The sequence below is a fragment of the Bos indicus x Bos taurus genome, chromosome X, assembly GCF_003369695.1.
Source record: "Bos indicus x Bos taurus breed Angus x Brahman F1 hybrid chromosome X, Bos_hybrid_MaternalHap_v2.0, whole genome shotgun sequence".
NCBI lineage: Eukaryota > Metazoa > Chordata > Mammalia > Artiodactyla > Bovidae > Bos > Bos indicus x Bos taurus.
In genome coordinates, this window is record NC_040105.1 from 80,350,974 (window position 1) to 80,372,421 (window position 21,448).

A 21,448-nucleotide genomic window follows, 5' to 3' on the forward strand; every position below is an offset into this window, starting at 1 on the left:
AAAGGACTAGCTAAAACAACTTTGAAAAAATGTGCAAAGTTTGAGGAGTAAGAGTATCTGTTTTCAAGACTCATTATAAATTTATAATAGTCAAAACCTTATGTTACTAGTGTCTTTGCACTAGTTTATCTTTATAAACATGTAGGTCAATGGAACAGAATAGAGAGTTAAGAAATAAGCCCATACATATATATGCTGCTTACTTTCAACAATGAATCAAATGCAGTTCAGTGGAGAAAGAATAGTTTTTTTTCCCCCAATTGTGCTGGAACAATTAAATATCTATATGAAAAAGCATTAATGCAGGTCCATACATTTGTCATAAATGAAAATTTACCCCAAATGGTTCATAGACCTAAATTTAGAACCTCAATATATAAAACTTCTAGAAGAAATCATAGGAGAAAAGTTTTGCATCCTTGGATTTAGAAAATATTTCTTAGATATGACACCAAAAGTATTTACAATCTGTAAAAGCCAAAAGTTGATAAAATGGGTTTCATCAAAACTTTTAAATTCTGCTCTTTGAAAGACACTGTTAAAAGAATGTAAAGACAAGCCACTGAATGGCTGAAAATTTTGTACTTAGGTGATAAAGACTTGCATGCACAATAACAAACAACCAAATTTAAATGTGGGTAAGATTTGAAAATATATGAATGGCAAATAGACAAATGAAAATATACTCATCATTAGTCATTGAAGAAATGAAAATTAAAGCCACAAAATACGTTACCACCACACATCCATGGACATGCTATGCTATGCTATGCTAAGTCACTTCAGTCGTGTCCAACTCTGTGTGACCCCAAAGCCGGCAGCCTACCAGGCTCCTCCGTCCATGGGATTCTCCAGGCAAGAGTACTGGAGTGGGGTGCCATTGCCTTCTCCATCCATGGACATACCTCACTTTATTGTGTTTCATTTTATTGCATTTTTTAGATCCTGCTCTTTTTACAAATTGAAGGTTTGTGGTAACCCCGTGTCTAGCAAGTCTAAGGGTGCCACTTTTCCACTTCATGTCTGTCTCATTTTGGTAAGTCTCAAAATATTTCAATTTTTTATTACTTTTATATTTGATATGGTGATCTGTGATCAGTTATCTTTGATATTATGGTTCTAATTTTTGGCAGGGGAGAAGGGCACCACAAACCATGCCCATATGAGATGGTGAACTTAACCAGTAAACGTTTTGTGTGTTCTGACTGGTCGATCGACCAGACATTCCCCCAGCTCTCTCCTTCTCCTGAGGCCTTCTCATTCCCTGAAATACAACAACATTAAAACTAGGCCAATTAACAACCCTATAGTGGCCTCTAAGTGTTCGAGTTAAAGAGTCAATCAAAAACGATAAGTTCCTACTGTATAGCAGAGAGAACTATATTTAATATCCTATGATAAACCATAATAGAAAAAAATGTTAAAAAGAATATACATATATATGTAAAACTGAATCATTTTGCTGTACAGCAGAAATGAACACAACATTGTAAATCAACTATACTTCAACAAAAGAGTCAATTCAGCAAACTTTATTTAATCATTTTTTAAAGAAAATTCCACAGCCATCCCAATCTTCAGCAAGTACCACCCTGATCAGTCAGTGGCCATGAACATAAGGCAAGACCATCTCCCACTAAAAATATTAGGACTCACTGAAGGCTTGGATGATGGTTGGCATTTTTTTGCAACAAAATATTTTAATTGTTTTTATATATATTTTAATAATCTGTTGCACACTTAGTAAACTATAGTATAGTGTAAACACAACTTTTATATGCACTGGGAAACTAAAAATTTTGTGACTAAATTTATTATGATATATTCACTTTATTATGATACTCACTTTATTAGTCTAGTAGTCTAGACCTTAACCCACAATTATCTCTGGGGTATGCCTGTATTAGAATGAAAATGACTGACCATACCAAGTGTTGACAAGGATGTGGAGGAACCTGAACACCCATATACTGCTTGTGGGGATACAAAATGTAAAATCACTTTGGAAGCCAGTTTGGCAGCTTCTTTTTTTTTAATTAAATTTATTTTAATTAGATGCTAATTACTTTACAATATTATATTGGTTTTGCCATACATCAACATGAATCTGCCATGGGTGTACACGTGTTCCCAATCCTGAACCCCCCTCCCACCTCCCTCCCCATACCATCCCTCTGGGTCATCTCAGTGCACCAGCCCCAATCTTCCTGTATCCTGCATCAAACCTGGACTGGTGATTCATTTCTTATATGATATTATACATGTTTCAATGCCATTCTCCCAAATCATTGCCCCCTCCTTCTCCCACAGAGTCCAAAAGACTGTTCTATACATCTGTGTCTCTTTTGCTATCTCTCATACAGGGTTATTGTTACCATCTTTCTAAATTAAATATATATGCCTTAGTATACTGTATTGGTGTTTTTCTTTCTGGCTTACTCCACTCTGTATAATAGGTTCCAGTTTCATCCACCTCATTAGAACTGATTCAAATGTATTCTTTTTAATGGCTGAGTAATACTCCATTGTGTATATATACCACAGCTTTCTTATATCCATTCATCTGCTGATGGACATCTAGGTTGTTTCCACGTCCTGGCTACTATAAACAGTGCTGTGATGAACATTGTGGTACATGTGTCTCTTTCAATTCTGGTTTCCTCGGTGTGTATGCCCAGCAGTGGGATTGCTGGGTCATATGGCAGTTCTATTTCCAGTTTTTTTTTTAAGGAATCTCCACACTGTTCTCCATAGTGGCTGTACTAGTTTGAATTCCCACCAACAGTGTAAGAGGTTTCCCTTTTCTCCACACCCTCTACAGCATTTATTGCTTGTAGACTTTCAGATCGCAGCCATTCTGACTGGCGTGAAATGGTACCTCACTGTGGTTTTGATTTTCATTTCTCTGAGAATGAGTGATGTTGAGCATCTTTTCGTGTGTTTATTGGCCATCTGTATGTCTTTGGAGAAATGTCTGTTTAGTTCTTTGGCCCATTTTTTGATTGAGTCGTTTATTTTTCTGGAATTGAGCTTCAGGATTAGCTTGTATATTTTTGAGATTAATTCTTTGTAAGTTGCTTCATTTGCTATTATTTTCTCCCATTCTGAAGGCTGTCTTTTCACCTTGCTTATAGTTTCTTTTGTTGTGCAGAAGCTTTTAATTTTAATTAGATCCCATTTGTTTATTTTTTCTTTTGTTTCCAATATTCTGGGAGGTGGGTCATAGAGGATCCTGCTATGATTTATGTCGGAGAGTGTTTTGCCTATGTTCTCCTCTAAGAGTTTTATAGTTTCTCATCTTATGTTTAGATCTTTAATCCATTTTGAGTTTATTTTTGTGTATGGTTTTAGAAAGTGTTCTAGTTTCATTCTTTTACAAGTGGTTGACCAGTTTTTGCAGCACTACTTGTTAAAGAGATTGTCTTTTCTCCATTGTATATTCTTGCCTCCTTTGTCAAAGATAAAGCAGCTTCTTAAAATATTAAACATATACTTAACATATGATATACCCATTAAACTCTTAAGCAATTATTCAAGAAAAATTAAAGAATTATGTCCATGAAAATTCTTTTACACAAATGTTCATAACATTTTTATTTGTAACATAGCCCCAAACAGGAAACATCCTAAATATCCTTCAACAAATGAAAGGATAAACAAAGTGATATATCTTACAATGTAATACTACTCAGTATTAAAAAGAAATGAAATTTTCATACATGCAAAAACTTGAATGGAACTCAAAATAATTATGCTTAGTGAAATGAGCTAGCCAAAAAGTGAATTCAGACTGTATGATTCCATGTTTATATAAAATATTATAATATGCAAATAAGCCTGCAGTGAACAAAAGATTAGTGGTTGCCTGGGAATGCAGAAGGTAGGGATTGAGTGTTAGGAAAGGATGACAAAGGGGTGCCAAGAGAACTTTTCAGGAGTGCTATATTTTTCCACTGTGTGGTGCTAGAGAAGACCCTTGAAAGTCCTTTGGACATCAAGGAGATCAAACCAGTCAATTCTAAGGGAAATCAACCCTGAATATTTATTGGAAGGACTGATGTTGAAGCTGAAGCTCCAATACTTTGTCCACCTGATACAAAGAGCTGACTTACTGGAAAAGACCCTGATGCTGGGAAAGATTGATGGCAGGAGGAGAAGGGGATGATAGAGGATGAACTGGTTGGGTGGCATCATTGACTCAATGGAAATGAGTCTGAGCAAACTGTAGGAAATGGTGAAGGACAGGGAAGACCGGTGTGCTGCAGTCCATGCGGTTGCAAAAAGTCAGACATGACTTAAAGACTGAACAACAACAATGTTTTTTTAAAGTGTTATTTATTTATTTGTTTAATATATTTATTTTTTTGGCTGTGCTGGGTCTTCGTTGCAGCATGGGCTCTTCTGCAGCGACTGGAGGGTACTCTAGTTGTGGTGCGTGGGCTTCTCATTGTGGTGGCTTCTCTTATGGAGAATAGGCTCTAGGGTGAGCAGACTTCAGTAGTTGCAGCACATGGGCTCAGTAGTTGTGGCTCCCAGGCTGTAGAGCAAGGCTCAGTAGTTGTGGTCCAAGGGCTTAGTTGCTCCTCAGCATGTGGGATCTTCCCGGAACAGGTATCAAACCCATATCTGCAGCATTGGCAGGTGGATTCTCTGACACTGAGCCATGAGGGAAGTCCTGTCTACTATGTTGGTTGTGGTGATGATTTCATGTATATGCACATGTGTCAGAACTTAATTGTAAAATTTAATTGTATCTAGTTTATGGAATGTCAAATTACATCCTAATAAAGATGTTAAAAATTAAATATCAGGTTATAATATTTTTCCTGAAAATCTTTCATAGTGAATATCATAGAAGTATCTTGCTGGCATTTCTATGTTAATTTAGAGCCAATTGTGTTCCTCTGAATAAACACATTGTATTTTCCCTGAATTCTTACTGGTTATCATTCCATCTTAAAATGAGAGCAGAATGGCCCAGCAACTGTTCTGAAAAACAGAAATAAATGAAGCAAAAAAAAACAGTGTTTTCAGAGTGAAATGATTTTACTTAGCTGCCAAAAGAAGTTGAATATTGTCTGAAATGAAAGATGGAGAGATATACCATGTTCATTGGTCAGAAGACATGATGTTGCCAATAATGTCAGTTTTTCCAAATAATAAGTTGACTAGCACAGAGGCGGGGGTACCTACCAGGTGGTTAGTGAATTGTTACTCTTCCTATCACTTTAAAATCAGAAAGTTCTGTAAAATAGATCATCATATACTTTTGGCAGTAACCAATTAAAATTTGAGACAATCTCTTGAAGTCAGAAGTATACTGTGCTGGAAAACTGGAGACCTAGTTGTATTCCCACTGCATCAGCATTTACTTCTGTGATATATAGTATATCGTTTCATCTCTTTGGGCTTGAGTTCCTTCCTTATGAAATCAGGTGGTATACACACACACACACACACACACACACATATATATATATATATATATATATATATATATACATTTTTTTGGAGAAGGCAATGGCACCCCACTCCAGTACTCTTGCCTGGAAAATCCCATGGATGGAGGAGCCTGGTAGGCTGCAGTCCATGGGGTCGCGGAGAGTCAGACACGACTGAGCAACTTTATTTTCACTTTTCACTTTCATGCATTGGAGAAGGAAATGGCAACCCACTCCAGTGTTCTTGCCTGGAGAATCCCAGGGATGGGGGAGCCTGTTGGGTTGCCATCTATGAGGTTGCACAGAGTTGGACACGACTGAAGTGACTTCACTTCACTTCACTTCATACATTCTTTTAAAAAATATTCTTTTCCATTATGGTGAATATTGAATATATTTCCCTATCTATACAATAGGACCTTGTTGTTGATCCATTCTATATACAAAAGCTTACATCTGCTAATCTCAACCTCGCACTCCAACTCTCCCCCAACCCCCTCCCCTTTGGCAACCACCAAGTCTATTCTTTATGTCTATGAGTCTATTTCTGTTTCATAGATAGGTTCATTAGTGTCATAAGGGCCTCCCATGTGTCTCAGACAGTAAAGAATCTGCTTGCAGTGCAGGAGACCCGAGTTCCATCCCTGGGTCAGGAAGATCCCCTGGAGAAGGGTACTCCAGTATTCTTGCCTGGAGAATTCCATGGACAAAGGAGCCTGGCAGGCTACAGTCCATGGGATCGCAAAGAGGACACAATTGACCAACACTTAGGTTCCCCATATAAGTTATATCACATGGTATTTGTCTTTTTCTGTCTGGCTTACTTCACTTAGCATGGTACTCTCTAGGTCCATCTGTGTTGCTAAAAATGGCATTATTTCATTCTTTTTATGGCTGAGTAATATTCCATTATATATACCATATCTTCTTTATCTATTCATCTGCTGATGGACATTTATGTTGTTTTCATGTCTTGGCTATTGTGAATAGTGCTGCTTTGAACATAAGGGTGCATATATCTTTTTGAATTATAGTTTTGTGTGGATATATACCCAAGAGTGTGATTGTTGGGTCATATGGTAATCCTATTTTTAGTTCTCTGAGGGACCTCCAAACTGTTCTCCACAGTTGCTGCACCAACTTACTCTCCCAATAAGGTGGTTAATAGATGCTTATTCCTATCCCACTTCTAACACTTATATTCTAAGACATAGTGAGTTTAACATCAAATTTATTAGCATCAAAAATTTAAGACACCATCTTGCTACTATACCTTCAGCATTGATGATCAGAGTAAAATGCTTTATAAATACAGATAAGAATGAGCTTTTTGCCTGGGTCATTTCAGATAATTGCATTAATTGTCAATTGCCATTAAAGATCCATCCACAGTGTGTTAGTAATATCAAAGATAATCACATAAAATTCCCAGAATTTTGTACTTTCCAAAATCAGATGATTAGGAGCAAGCAAAGAACAATTTTTTTTTTTTAAAAAAACTATGGTTTTCTGATTTAGACTTGTGAGGCATTCACAGGGCAGACTATAAATAATTACAAAGGCCTTAAAATAGCATGCTTTTTTAAAAAAGTACCAGCATTATTGTTCTCATGCTAAATATTTGGGTTCCGTTGGGAAAACACATAAAGCTTTATACTCAACCAAGCAGATAGCCAAATTGTTATATTACATGGCTTACCAACAGTGTTATTTTTTATTTCCCTACAATGTTTTCTTTAGCACATTCAGATGTCATAGTCCAAAATCATGAATCTTTTACTCTTTGAATCCTCTCCTCTGTCCTTGGGAGCTTCCAGGCAAAATACTGAAATGGATTGCCATTTCCTTCTTCAGGGGATCTTCCTGACTCAGGGATCAAACCTGGGCCTCCTGCATTGCAGGTGGATGCTTTACTCTCTGAGCCACAGGGGAAGCCCTTTTATGAATATTTTTATACTTCTTCAAAAAGAACAAAAATGATGTAGTATGCACTGTTCTAGATAGAATATGAGCCTTTGAATTTGTGATGTGCTACATAATTATTTCTTTCCATCTTTAGAATCAACCTCTTTTCCTACTTGTTGATACCAGTTCATCTGTTCCATTCATCTACTAATATCCAGTAGTAACATTTTGCTTATATTTATTTAGTTTGCTAAATGACTGCTAAGTGACTTCATATTCATAGACATCTATAGATAGGGAAACTGTTCTATCTATATTCTGAGATTTCAAAGCTTTTTGAGCAGTCTGAATTTCAAGAAATATGAACTGTCTTACTTCATTTGCATGTTATTCATGATTTGAATATTTTACTAAAGTTGAAATCCTTTACTGTACTAAAGTCTCTTCAGAGTTTTTTCAGTGGGTAACAAACTTCACTTTATATACTATATAGTTATTTTCTTCTTTATAATTTCTACAGTGGCAAATTTATATGAGCCAAGGTTGTCTCTGCATTCCAATTTGATAATGAGCTGTCACAGTGTATTATTTCATTCCATTAAGAGAAAAAAACTACTTACTTGCAAAGCAAATGGCTCATAAAGTAATCTGAGTGCTGGAGAAATAACAGCTCCCGGCATGAAATGAAAATATCTTTCACCAAGAATGAAGAATTCTAGAAGTCCTCCAGCTGTAGCTGCTTTTGACCATTGATGATCTTAGATAAAATTCTCCTTGGGTCCCTCATAGTGATTTTGATCACTAGTGTTTTAGAGCTTGAAACCTTCAACCTCATAAAGTTCTTACACATTTACCTTATAAAACTTTTAGATTTATTTTTCAAATAAAATTTTTTCTAAATATTTCTAAATTTGTTTTGTGATGTCAAGATTCTGCAGGGGATCCTAATAAATAATAATGCAGCTTAGCCTGAAATGAGGAGCCAGACTTTGTTTATAATACCAGCATCATTGCTCAATTACTGTGTAGTGTTGGAGAAGTCCACTCACCTTTCTCCTCAGAGTCCCAGTGAGAGCTAAATGCAACTGTATGGTGAAATCTGTGTTCAGGTCAAGAAGAAACTGTTAGAACCAGACATGGAACAACAGACTGATTCCAAATTGGTAAAAGAGTACATCAAGGCTGTATAGTGTGACCCTGCTTATTTAACTTATATGCAGAGTACATCATGAGATGTACTTCATCATGGGCTGGATGAAGCACAAGCTGGAATCAAGATTGCCAGGAGAAATATCAATAACCTCAGATATGCAGATGACACCACCCTTATGGCAGAAAGTGAAGAACTAAAGAGCCTCTTGGTGAAAATGAAAGAGGAGAGTGAAAAAGTTGGCTTAAAACTCAACATTCAGAAAACTAAGATCATGGCAACTGGTCCCAACACTTCATGGCAAATAGATTGGGAAACAATGAAAACAGTGAGAGACTTTACTTTTGGGGGCTCCAAAATCACTACAGATGGTGACTGCAGCCATTAAATTAAAAGACGCTTGCTCCTTGGAAAAAAAGGTATGACCAACCTAGACAGCATATTAAAAAGCAGAGACATTACTTTGCCAACAAAGGTCTGTCTAGTCAAAGCTATGGTTTTTCCAGTAGTCATGTATGGATATGAGAGTTGGACTATACAGAAAGCTGAGTGCTGAAGAATTGATGCTTTTGAACTGTGGTATTGGAGAAGATTCTTGAGAGTCCCTTGGACTGCAAGGAGATCCAACTGATCCATCCTAAAGGAAATCAGTCCTGAATATTCCTTGGAAGGACTGACACTGAAGCTGAAGCTCCAATACTTTGGCCACCTGATGTGAAGAACTGACTCAGTGGAGAAGATCCTGATGCTGGGAAAGACTGAAGGCAAGAGGAGAAGGGGATGACAGAGAATGAGATGGTTGGATGGCATCACCAACTCAATGGACATGAGTTTGAGTAAGCTCCGGGAGTTGGTGATAGACAGGGAAGCCTGGCCTGCTGCAGTCCATGGGGTCACGAAGAGTCAGACATGGCTGAGAGACTGAACTGAACTAAACTGATACGGTGAAAGATGCTTTTAAACTATAAAGCACTATACAAACATAAAGTGTTTTCTCCAAAAAGCCACTCAAATGAATGTTCCCAAAAACTTACCTCCATTCAAATTGGTTTTTCAAATTATAATTCCACCTTTCCAGTCTCTTCACTTCTCCATCTTTTCAAGCATGTCTTTTTAAATTTTTTAAAAAATATTTAATTTTTTTGGGTGCATCAGATCTTAATTGCAGCACCCAGGATCTTCATTGTATCATGTAGGATTTTTCATTGCAGTGCACGGACTCTCTAGTTATGGCGCACAGACTCAGTAGTTTTGGCACACGGGATTACTTACTCCTCAACATATGGGATCTTAGTTCCAAAACCAGGGATCAAACCCTAGTCCTCTGCATTGGAAGGCAGATTCTCAACTACTGGACCACCAGGGAAGTCCCCTCAAGCATGTTTTAAAATGATGAGTTCTGACCTGTTGCATCCTAGGAAAGGGAGTCAAAAGTCTTTATAGACTGTTTCCTGAAGACAGCTGCCCAAATGTTGCTTTGACTAAAATAATCTGGATAATGTTCAATATCATTAAGAAAAATAAGAGGGAAGACTCCAGTAGGTCATCATCCTACTTTTCCATAAATCCTTGAGGTGTCTGTTCCTGTGACATTTTTTTTGTAGTTGTGCTTTGTGTATAAGACAGGTATAATAGTGTTGGAAAAGATGCAGAGAAAAGAAACTCAAATGATGAAGAAAATGATAGAAAAAAAGGCAGAAATCCCCAGAAGTGGGGATAAAGCTACATATACAGTCAGGTCCTCTGTATCCATGGATACTGCATCCTTAGATTCAGCCAACCATGGATCAAACATATTAAAAAAAATTTCCAGAAAGTTCCCAAAAGCAAAACTTGAATTTGCTACATGCAGGCAGATACTTACATATAATTTACATTGTATTTACAAGTACACACATAGCATTGACATTGTTTTAGGTATTATAAATAATCTAAAGATGATTTAAAGTACACAGGAGGCTATGCATAGGTTATATGCAAACACTATACCATTTTATATAAGGAACTTCAGCATCCATGGATTTTGGTATTCACAGGGGTTGTGGAACTGATCCCCCTTGGATACCAAGGGACCACTGTATATAATATGACAACTCTAATTAATGAAACTGGCTAAGGGTGAGCATCATCAGAGAGCCATGTGGCTGGCAGTTCTTTGTTACTGGTGTCTTGCCAGAGTATGCCTGCTAAACAGATTCTCCTCCACATGGCCTCAGCTTTGGGCTGTTTTGCTTTTGCTTTGTTTCTATGTTCTTTCACTTGAAACTTCCTTAGTCCAACATATCCTCACTTAGAAGGAGCTTCTCCTGACAGTATGGGGAACATCGGGCTGTCCTTATATAGTCCGGTGAACAGTCTTATTTAATGAGCTTTAAAGCTGGTTCATTAAGCTTCTGGTTTGAATCCCCCTCCAGGCCAATTGACTTACTCTTTAGGCTCCATGAGCCTCAACCAAATTACATCCGAATCACCTAGGGGAACTGTGGTGCCTAAATCATTCAGAACTCTATTTATCTATTGTGTAAAACCAGAATGTCATAGGAGTGTTTCTTTACTACAGAGCATAACTAAACAAACAAGGACAATGCATTAGTAAATACAAAACCGCTTTTAGTTTTATGTTATATTTAAATTTCTCAAATAGAAAAGCATCCAACATTGAACATGCTCATAGGCTAAGGTTGGCTTTAGTTAGCTGCCAAGAGCAGAGGCAGATAACCACATACATAAGCATTAAGCAAGACCAAGTCCCCATTCTTTACAATTCAGTTTCTACAGCTCTATACTTACAACATTTAGCTTAGCTAGACCATTATCACACTAACCTTATAAGCTTGTCCTAAAGAGATAAGAGGCTTCAGATAGGTGGGCCCAGACAAGTTATATAATTCATAGACTGTTTGCAATATTCTTGTAATGCAACGTACTGATCCTCCTTCTTCAGATCTGTAACAAAGCACCTAGCTAAGCTATTGGATTCTGCTACACAAAACTGTCTTTACTTAAAAGAAAAGACCAGCACCTCAGTGTCATTTTACTAAATATTTATTTTCACCACTTTTAGCTATAATTCAGTGAAGGAAGCTGCAATCTCTTCCTCATTTGGTCTTTTTATTTTATTTTATTTTACTCTATTTCTATTTTTTAAGATTTTATTAGAGTATAGTTGATTTACAATGTTGTGTTAGTATCAGGTGTTCAGTAAAGTGAATCAGCTATTCATATACCTGACTTGGTCTTTTTTTTTTTTTTGGACTTGGTCTTAAAACTGGTCATGCTGTTTCTGTCTTTTGTCTCTTTGCATTCTATCCTCTATGCTGCAGCCAATGCGTGTGTGCTCAGTCGTGTCCAACTCTGTGACCCTATAGACTGTAGCCTGCCAGTCTCCTTTGTCCATGGGATTTTCCAGGCAAGATACTGGAATGGGTTTCCATGCCTTTCTCCAGGGGGCCCTCCCGACCCAGGGATCGAATCTGTGTCTCCTGCATTGCAGGCGGATTCTTTATCACTGCGCCACCTGGGAAGCAGCCAGAGCAAGCTTTTTATGAATCACTCTTTTGCTCAGAAATCTCCAGCAGCTAATACTCACAGTTAAAAGAACAAATCCTTATATTATCCAATAAGGCCCCATAGGAAGTCTCTGCATCTCGCTCCCTAACCCCTCTCCTACTAGTTCCACTGGGCTTCAGCCACATTGACCTTGCTTTTCCTAGACAAAGCTGGGTTTTTATCACACATATAGATGTTCTCTTTGCTGGACTAGTTTTACACCAGATAGAAGCATCACCTTTCTCCTCACCTATTTAAGGTCTCTGCTCAAATGTCACTGTCAATGAGGCATTCTCTGGGTACTCTTAAGTTTCTCCATCCACATTTCCTATCTTCTGTACTTGCTTCATTTTTCTCCATAGCACTATATATGCTTTCCTTATTGATTTGTATATGCTGTGTATCCCTGCTCCCCAGCTGACATGTAAATTCCATGAGGAGGGGGGCTTTTATCTCTACCTTGAATGGTGTCGCTTGCACAGTGTATGACACATATTAGGTGCTCAATATTTTTGGTTCAAATTAAGGAATTAAAGATTCTTTCTCAGCAGCCATCTGCCTAACTCTCAAACTTTCACCTTCCTGTGGAATCCTTCTGGCACCTCCTTATCCAGTATTTCTTCCCCAAAGTCCTCTCTGCCTGAATAAGTTTTTCTAAGTGGCAGTCTCTTACTTCCATTAGTGTACAACTTTCAGGCAATGCTTGCAGCCCTCCCCAGTAGCATGAAGTCACTTCTTAGCAGATCCAGTTTATTGCAGATTTCCTTTTTGCCTGCATCCCTGCCCTCAGAGTTAGTCTGCACATCTCACTTCCCACCCAGGCCCATGATGTAGGTGATTGTCACTTAGTAAAACCTCAGCATACTTAAAACACAAATTTACATTAATGTTAGTCTTGAACTCTTGGACTTCCCTGGTGGCCCAGTGGCTAAGACTCCACACTTCCAATGCAGGGAGCCTGGGTTCGATTCCTGGCTGGGGAACAAGATTCCAAATGGTATAACTAAGAGTTCAAATACTACCACTAAAGATCTCACATGCCACAGTGAAGACCTGGCAGAGCTGAAGAAATAAATATTTTTAAAAATTTATAAAACCAAGTAAAACATGATTCTTGAACTCTTGCTTTAATTCATAAGTGTATGCTATAATTAAGGCTGTCAGACTTAGCACCTTCCTAAATAAAGAACTCCTCCTCTTGGAGGGCACAAACAAATAACACCCAGTTAAATATTGTGTGAAACATACTTTTATTAAGACTTACTTGTTGTGTTTCTGAAATTCAAATTTACTGAGGCATGATGTATTTTATCTGGCACCCCTACCTATGATGGACATAGATATTGTTGAAAGGGCATTTCCAGCCTGATTATTTTCTAGAAAAACTGTATGTAAAATACATATATTATCTAAGTCTCCAAATAAGACACACCTGGATTATTTCACTGTATTAAAAAATACCAGAAATGGAGAGTACTCCCTTGAAATCTAAGGAAGTGATTTTGAATTTAAAAGAAATTGAAATGCTTAACACAGTAATAAACATATGGAATTTATTACTCTGAGGAAAAGATCCAGGCAGAACATTTTTGAAAAAAAATCTTTTAAAGGTTTTAAAAACATTCATGTATAAAAACATAAATCAAATAAAAATGATAAAACACCTTCTGTATTTTGGGCACTCATGATCCAGACTAGAAGACACTGTCTGTGCACTTAGAGTCTGCTAGTAATACAGTTATAATTCAAAATGGCAATATAGTGTTAGGAGAAAAATAGAAGTAAATAAAAAAGTGCAGTTGTAGCAAGAAAGTGGTTGGTTATCTGTAGTCAGGGAAAGATGAGAGTAAAGGGAAAGCTCTCTAGTAGATGACCCTTCAATTTGGTTTTTAAAATCCATTTTATTTGGGGTATAGTTTACATACTATAAAATTTACCCATTTACAATCTATTTTGATTAGTTTTATTTTATTTTTATAGGTTTACTGACACATGCATTACATAAACTATAGCCTTTTTAGGTGTACAGTTCTATGAATTTTGACAAACATACTCAGTTGTTTAACTACCACCATAATCAAGATATAGCATATTATTTGAAAGTTGGGAAACAGTGGAAACAGTGTCAGACTTTATTTTTCTGGGATCCAAAATCACTACAGATGGTGACTGCAGCCATGAAATTAAAAGACACTTACTCCTTGGAAGGAAAGTTATGACCAACCTAGATAGCATGTTCAAAAGCAGAGACATTACTTTGCCAACAAAGGTCCATCTAGGCAAGGCTATGGTTTTTCCAGTGGTCATGTATGGATGTGAGAGTTGGACTGTGAAGAAGGCTGAGCGCCGAAGAATTGATGCTTTTGAACTGTGGTGTTGGAGAAGACTCTTGAGAGTCCCTTGGACTGCAAGGAGATCCAACCAGTCCATTCTGAAGGAGATCAGCCCTGGGATTTCTTTGGAAGGAATGATGCTAAAGCTGAAACTCCAGTACTTTGGCCACCTCATGCGAAGAGTTGACTCATTGGAAAAGACTCTGATGCTGGGAGGGATTGGGGGCAGGAGAAGGGGACGACAGAGGATGAGATGGCGGGATGGCATCACTGACTTGATGGACGTGAGTCTCAGTGAACTCTGGGAGTTGGTGATGGATAGGGAGGCCTGGCATGCTGCGATTCATGAGGTCGCAAAGAGTCGGACATGACTGAGCGACTGATCTGATCTGATCTGATCTGAAGAGAGTAGATCTTAAAAATTCTCACCACAAAGCAAAAAATAACTCTGTGAGATGATGGATGTGTTAAATAACCGCATTGTGGTAATCAACTCACAATCTTTACATATTATCAAATCTTCATGTTGTACATCTGAAACTTGGACAACATTATATGTCAATCATATCTCAGTAAACCTGAAAAAATGCCTGAAATAAATGATAGGGTATTTCTTCTACCCATAAGACTTCCTTCATGCCCTGCTGTATTAGTTTTCTATTACTGTCAAAACAAATTACCACAAACTTCGCAGTTTAAAACAACATCCACTTATTAACTCATATTTCCATAGGTCAGAAATCCAGGCACAGAGTGTTGGTTTCTCTGCTCAAGGTCTCACAAGGCTGAAATCAAAGTGTTCCCCAGGTTTGAGTCCCTTTTTGGAGATGAGTAAAAAATTTGCTTTCAAGCTCATTCAAGTGATTGGCATAATTCAATTCCATGGGGCTGTAGGACTGAACTTCCCCATTTTTTTTTTTTTTTGACACTTGGCCCCTCCATCCTCAAGCCAGCAACAGCAAGTTGAATCCTTCTTGTGCTTCAAAAATCTCTCCCTTCTTCCTCTGCTTCTAAGAGCTCATATGATTACATTGGGCCTACCTAGATACTCCAGGTTGATCTTGTCATTTTACAGTTAAATGACTAATAACCTTAATTACAACTACAGAGTTCCTTTTGTAACACAACATATTCATGGGCATAAAACCTAGGCTGAAGGTCACAGGAGTTCAAAATTCTGTTTCCCTCACTTTTTGTATCAATCTCTTTGCTCCACTCTAGTTTCTGGCAACCTCTGATCTGATCTCTGTCCCTGTAGTTTGTTTTTTCCTGAATGTCATATAAATAGAATTATACAGTTAATAGTCTTTGAGTCTGACTTTTTTTAACCCAGCATAAGGTTCTTGAGATCTATCCATTGTATGGATAAGTAGTTCCTTTTAATTGTGGGGTAGGTAATATTTCATTGTATGGATATATCATAGTTTGCTTCACCTGATGAGGTGGTCCAGGTGGTGGTCACATTCATTTTAAGGGAATAGGGAAAGGACAAAGTCCAGGAATCACTTAGTGATCTAAAGTTTCAGGTAGATGCACACATTCAGGGGATGACCTGGTCCTAGGAGATCATCTATATAAACCACTTTTTAAATAAGAGAAACTCCAAGAGTTTAACTAATTGCTAAAATCACACAGCTGGTCAGTACCTGAATTGGGACTTAAACCTATATCCGTCTGACAAGAATTACATTGGTTATTCCTAACTATTTTTGATATGATAAAGTTATGGATCTTTTCTCCCAAAAAGTTTATTATGCAAATACATACTAGCCCCAGTTTAAGAACTTTTGTGCCATGGCACTATTCTTAAGCATGACCTAGAGCTCTGTGGGTACTTTGTGTTGATAATTTCTCCCCAGATATAGGACTAAGTCTTTTTCAGATTCATTATGGTTCTAAAGATTGGGTGGGGTGGTGGGGGATATCATGTACTAATGAAGACATTTCCTGAACCTTTGGGACATTTTGATGGGTTAGCAGGGGTTCCTAAACTTTTTTCTTAAAGAGCCAGAAAATAAATATCTTAGGCTTGCATGAATATAGTTTCTGTGACAAAACTCATCTCTGTGCTTGTATACTGTATGTAAGTGAATGAATGAGCACAATGAGCACAGCTGTGTTCCAATAAAACTATTTAAAAAACCAAGTTGTGGGCCTTCAGGTCATAATTTGTTGACACTTAGAGTGGTCACAGTCTGTTGTAAAAATGTAATGCTCTAGACTCCAATGTGTGCATTTTTATCTCCTCATACATTTACCCTAATCCCCTAGGGTCAATTATATTTATTCCTTGTGATTAAAATGCAGACTGTTACTGCAGGTAGGGGCAATTGGAGTAGGAAGACTTAATTTAAATTCTGTCCTTTACTGTCTGTGTGAACCTTGATCCCATTACTTTGAGCATCGGTATAACAGAGTATAAGACCTGGAACATGAGTGTAATAATGGAAGCCTTGCAAGGCCGTTGTGAAGCAGACAGTGTTTATTCAGTGATCCTTGATAAACTGAACTACTCAATGAATTTCACCTCTGTGTCCTTTGTCCATTCTTCTGACCATCCCATCATAGTAAAGAACCCTATTGTCAACTTCAGTGGCAGTTACTATAAAAGTTAGGTGCAACTAGCTGGGCACATAGGAGGTTTGATAAGGCATAAGGATCAAGAAGCCTCCTGGGAAAGAAATCATCCAAAGTTAAAAGACTGTCACATAACTTGATTCGAGGGCAGTTGGGTTCATGTTAGAGCCTTGGCTAGATTATGTGAGTCTATCAAAAATGTCTGTCACAGATATCATCTCTCCCAGCTCCCCCGCACTTTGAACCCAGGCCTGAAACTTACATCAAAAGATCTCCAATTTTAAAAAAAATGTGAAGAAAAAAAAAAACCTTGTTGTAATATGACAGCAACCTCAGTGCCAGCAGCTTTGGCAGCACCCAGGAGAGTGCAACGTTGGAAGAGAGCACATTCCCTATTGGGTACTGACAACCTGGTAATAGATACTGCTGGTCACCAGGCTTGCCTTTGGCAGATACCAAGTGGAGGTTTTGCTTTGAGTAGCCATTGGCCAGGACAGTATATATACCCAGAGCAAGCCCTAGAAGAAGAGAAGAGAAGTGGGAGATATGCGGTGGCCATGAGTACTGATTCCCAGAGAACTTGTGAGGTATTATCTTGGTTTAACAGGTTGTTTTTTGGTGGTGGTGAGCAGTGGGGAAGGGACAGAGAGACGACCTAAGGGAATGTATGGGTACAAAATAGGGAGTGAAGTTACTAGAGTGTGCATGGGAATGGAGCCAGGAAAACATGAACTTGTGATTCCTCCCTTTTCTACAAAGCTAGTGCAATTGTGGAAACTCAAGTGCAAAGCAGTAATATTTAGTCTTCCTGAAGATCCTGTACTTCATAACCTATGACTTTTTTCTTTCTTTTTAAAATTGAACTATAGTTGATTTACAATGTTGTGTAAATTTCTGCTGCTGCTGTTGTTGTTCAGTTGCTCAGTCGTCTCTGACTCTTTGTGACCCCATGGACTGCAGCATGCCAGGCCTCCCTGTCCTTCACCATCTCCTGGAGCTTGCTCAAACTCATGTCCATTGAGTCAATGATGCTGTCCAACCATCTTTTCTTCTGTCACCCTCTTCTCCTCCTACCTTCAATCTTTCCCTAGATCAAGGTCTTTTCCAGTGAGCCAGCTCTTCGCATCAGGTAGCCAACCTATTGGAGCTTCAGCTTCAGCAGCAGTCCTTCTGATGAATATTCAGGGTTGATTTCCTTTAGGATTGACTGGTTTGATCTCCTGGGTGTCCAAGGGACTCTCAAGTGTCTTCTCCAACACCACAGTTAAAAAACATCAATTCTTTGGTGCTCAGCCTTCTTTATAGTCCAATTCTCACATCCATACACGACTAGTGGAAAAACCATAGCTTTGACTAAGTGATTCATAACCCTCTGACCTTTGCATGTGGGTTTTTGTCCTTCAGCACCATCTTTCCTCTTGAGGTTTTCCTTCCTGAAGTCTCTTCATGTCTTTTGTTCATCCAAAGGTTAACTTCTAGTCCAATTCTCTTCTAAGGTGTAGTATCTTGAATTCAGGCACAGGCTATGCTATACTGGGGAAGTCATTCTCAAGGTTGCTCAACTGTTTTTGTTGCTGTTTAGTCACTAAGTGTAAGTGTTTGTTGCTCAGTAGTGCCTGACTCTTTGCGACCCCATGGACTGCAGCCTACCAGGCTCCTCTGTCCATGAGATTTTCCAGGCAAGGGTACTGGAGTGGGTTTCCATATCCTCCTCCAGGGAATTTTCCTTACCCAGGGATAGAACCCATGTCTCCTGCATTGGTAGGTGGATTCTTTACTGCTGAAACACCAAGGAAGCCCCTTCTCAGGTGTTAGTCACGGTGCTTGAAAGTCATGGTGCTCTTTGTGGGACTTTAACAAATTGATATATATTTTTTCATTTAGTTCCATGAGAATGAAATAATAGCTGTATCCCAGCACCTGTCATTGGGGGTACTTCCTATGTATCAAGCACTCTGCTAATCTCTTTACATGCATGACTTTATTTGTCTCTCACTATAACCCTGTGCACTGTGTTGAAGATTGAGGCTCAAATACGTTTAGACACTTCCCCAGAGTCAAACAACCTAGAAGTGATAACCAAGATTTGCACTCTGGACTTCAAAGTTTGTGATTGTAACTAATGTACCTACTGTCTCCTCTTAATGAACAGTTTTCCTAATAGAAACATGCCTATGTGACAAGTGGGCAATATTAAATGCAGCCTCTAGAATATGGATTTGAGTACACAATATAAGCTGATGAAAACATATGTTCTGCCAAATACACCATGAATATTCTTTTGCACACCATAGTAACACAGTCTTTTTTGTCCTTCCATCTTATTTATAGTAATTACTTGTACTTCTTTATTTGGCTGGGGTTCATTTAAAAGTACCAGTTGATAATACTCCCATCATAGTACTATTGTGAGAATTTATACACTATCACCAGTGCCAGCTTTCAAAGACTCTCTAAGGTACTTCACAGACTTGGGGACATGTGAAGATAGTCTGCCACCCAGACTGCTTTTTATTGACAGCGTGTTGCTGGAATGGATAGGCCATATGGAGAACAGAGCACAAATGTGTCTAGTCTTGCTTCAAAGTGGAAATTCTGAAACATGCTTATACAAGAAAGTTAAAAACATTTTCTTTCATCTTGCCACTTTGTCAATTCTGGTTCACCTCACATTTGTTTCTCTTGGGTGACTTTTCTTCCCATTTTGGTTCCTACTAGATGTCTTAGAGCTTCAGCTTTTGCCCAACTCCAGGTTCAGTAAGTAAAGTACTCAGAATTAGTTTATATCTTAGCCACCCACTAGGGAGGAATGCTGATACATTTTTGGATTAAGTGGTTTGTTTAACAGAAAAGGAAACTGCATAGAAAGTAGAGAGTACAATTTTAAAATTGGGGTTCAGTTATGACTGTAAACCCCAATATTTTTGTGAGGAATCACAGAACTTAAATACTACTTAGATTCTCTTGGTTGTTAATCGCTCAGTCATGTCCAACTCTTTGTGACCCCATGGACTGTAGCCGGCCAGGCTCCTCTGTCCATGGAATTCTCCAGGCAAGAATAGTGGAGTTGGTTGCCATTTCTTCTCTCTAAGGTACTTCACAGACTTGGGGACATGTGAAGATAGTCTGCCACCCAGACTGCTTTTTATTTTTATCTCCATGGGATATTCTCAACCCAGAGATAAAACCTGGCTCTCCCCCATTGCAGGCAGATTCTTTACCAAGTGAGCCACCACGTCAGTGATGTTAAATGCTCTTGCTGCTAAGTCGCTTCAGTCGTGTCCGACTCTGTGCAACCCCATAGATGGCAGCCCACCAGGCTCCCCCATCCCTGGGATTCTCCAGGCAAGAACACTGGATTGGGTTGCCATTTCCTTCTCCAATGCATGAAAGTGAAAAGTGAAAGTAAAGTCGCTCAGTCATGTCCAACTCTTAGCGACTCCATGGACTGCAGCCTACTAGGCTCTTTTGTCCATGGGACTTTCCAGGCAAGAGTACTAAAGTGGGGTGCCATTGCCTTCTCCATAAATGCTTTTAATGCCACCTTAATACATCACACTAATGATTGCCCACATCACTGTAAGCAATGAATAAGAGGTAGCCATTACTTTCATGATGATGATGATGGATACACAGCCAATTGGAGTGTTCTCAAAGACTATTCAGATTTCTTAAGATGCATAAAAAAAAAAATAAAAAAGGGAAATTCAAACTGGAAAGATGTAGCTATTTACTCTGGATCCATAGAGTGTGTGATGTCTGTGTTTGCTATTTGTCCCTCACTATTCATCCTTACCTTCTTTCTCTTAGTAACAGAACTACCTGAGTTTTGACTCAAAGACTGCATATTCCAATCTGCTTTGCAGCTAAGTTTGGCCATGCCACCGCCTGGCCAATCACGTGTGAGTGGCAAGTACAGCCTCCAGGTCACATTCTTAAAAGGAAACTGCTTGCCCTTCACATCCTTGTTCCTTTTCTCATGAGAATTGAGTGGGTGTTGATCATATGAACAAGGAAAGCAAAGATAGAAGAACCCCAAGGACTTGGATGACCTTGTGGAGCAGAGCTTCCTACCTCCAGACTGTTACAAAGGAGAAAAACATATTCTATGTCATTTCAGCCACTGTATTTTTTTAGTTTCTTCATTGTTTATCAACTTAGCCTAATACATGAAATAAAATGCCTGGTACAATGCCCATCAACTGTAAAAGAAAATCACACATTTTAAAAAAAAGCACAAATAAGAAAAATGTATCATTAAAAATGGAATCTAAAAACGTGGGGAAAAAAGTATCAGTTGATACCAAATGATGCATTGTTTGCTACTAGCAGCTGATAGCTACTAGCAAGAAAGGATGGACAATTGCCATTCTTTAGGATGCACTCTTGATTACTTCCAGAAATCATTCTTTGAAAAACAAATTTATTTTAACCATTCTCTTTTCAATGTCTTTCACAGAAGTTAAAAATCTTTAACAGTTTTAAAGAGCAGA

At 38.3% G+C, this 21,448-nt stretch overlaps 1 long non-coding RNA gene across 1 annotated transcript in view; it reads left to right on the plus strand.

The window, feature by feature from the left end:
* LOC113886899 overlaps positions 1 to 21,448 on the plus strand; it is a 113,927-nt gene that overhangs the window by 36,504 nt on the left and 55,975 nt on the right. The window lies entirely within an intron of this gene.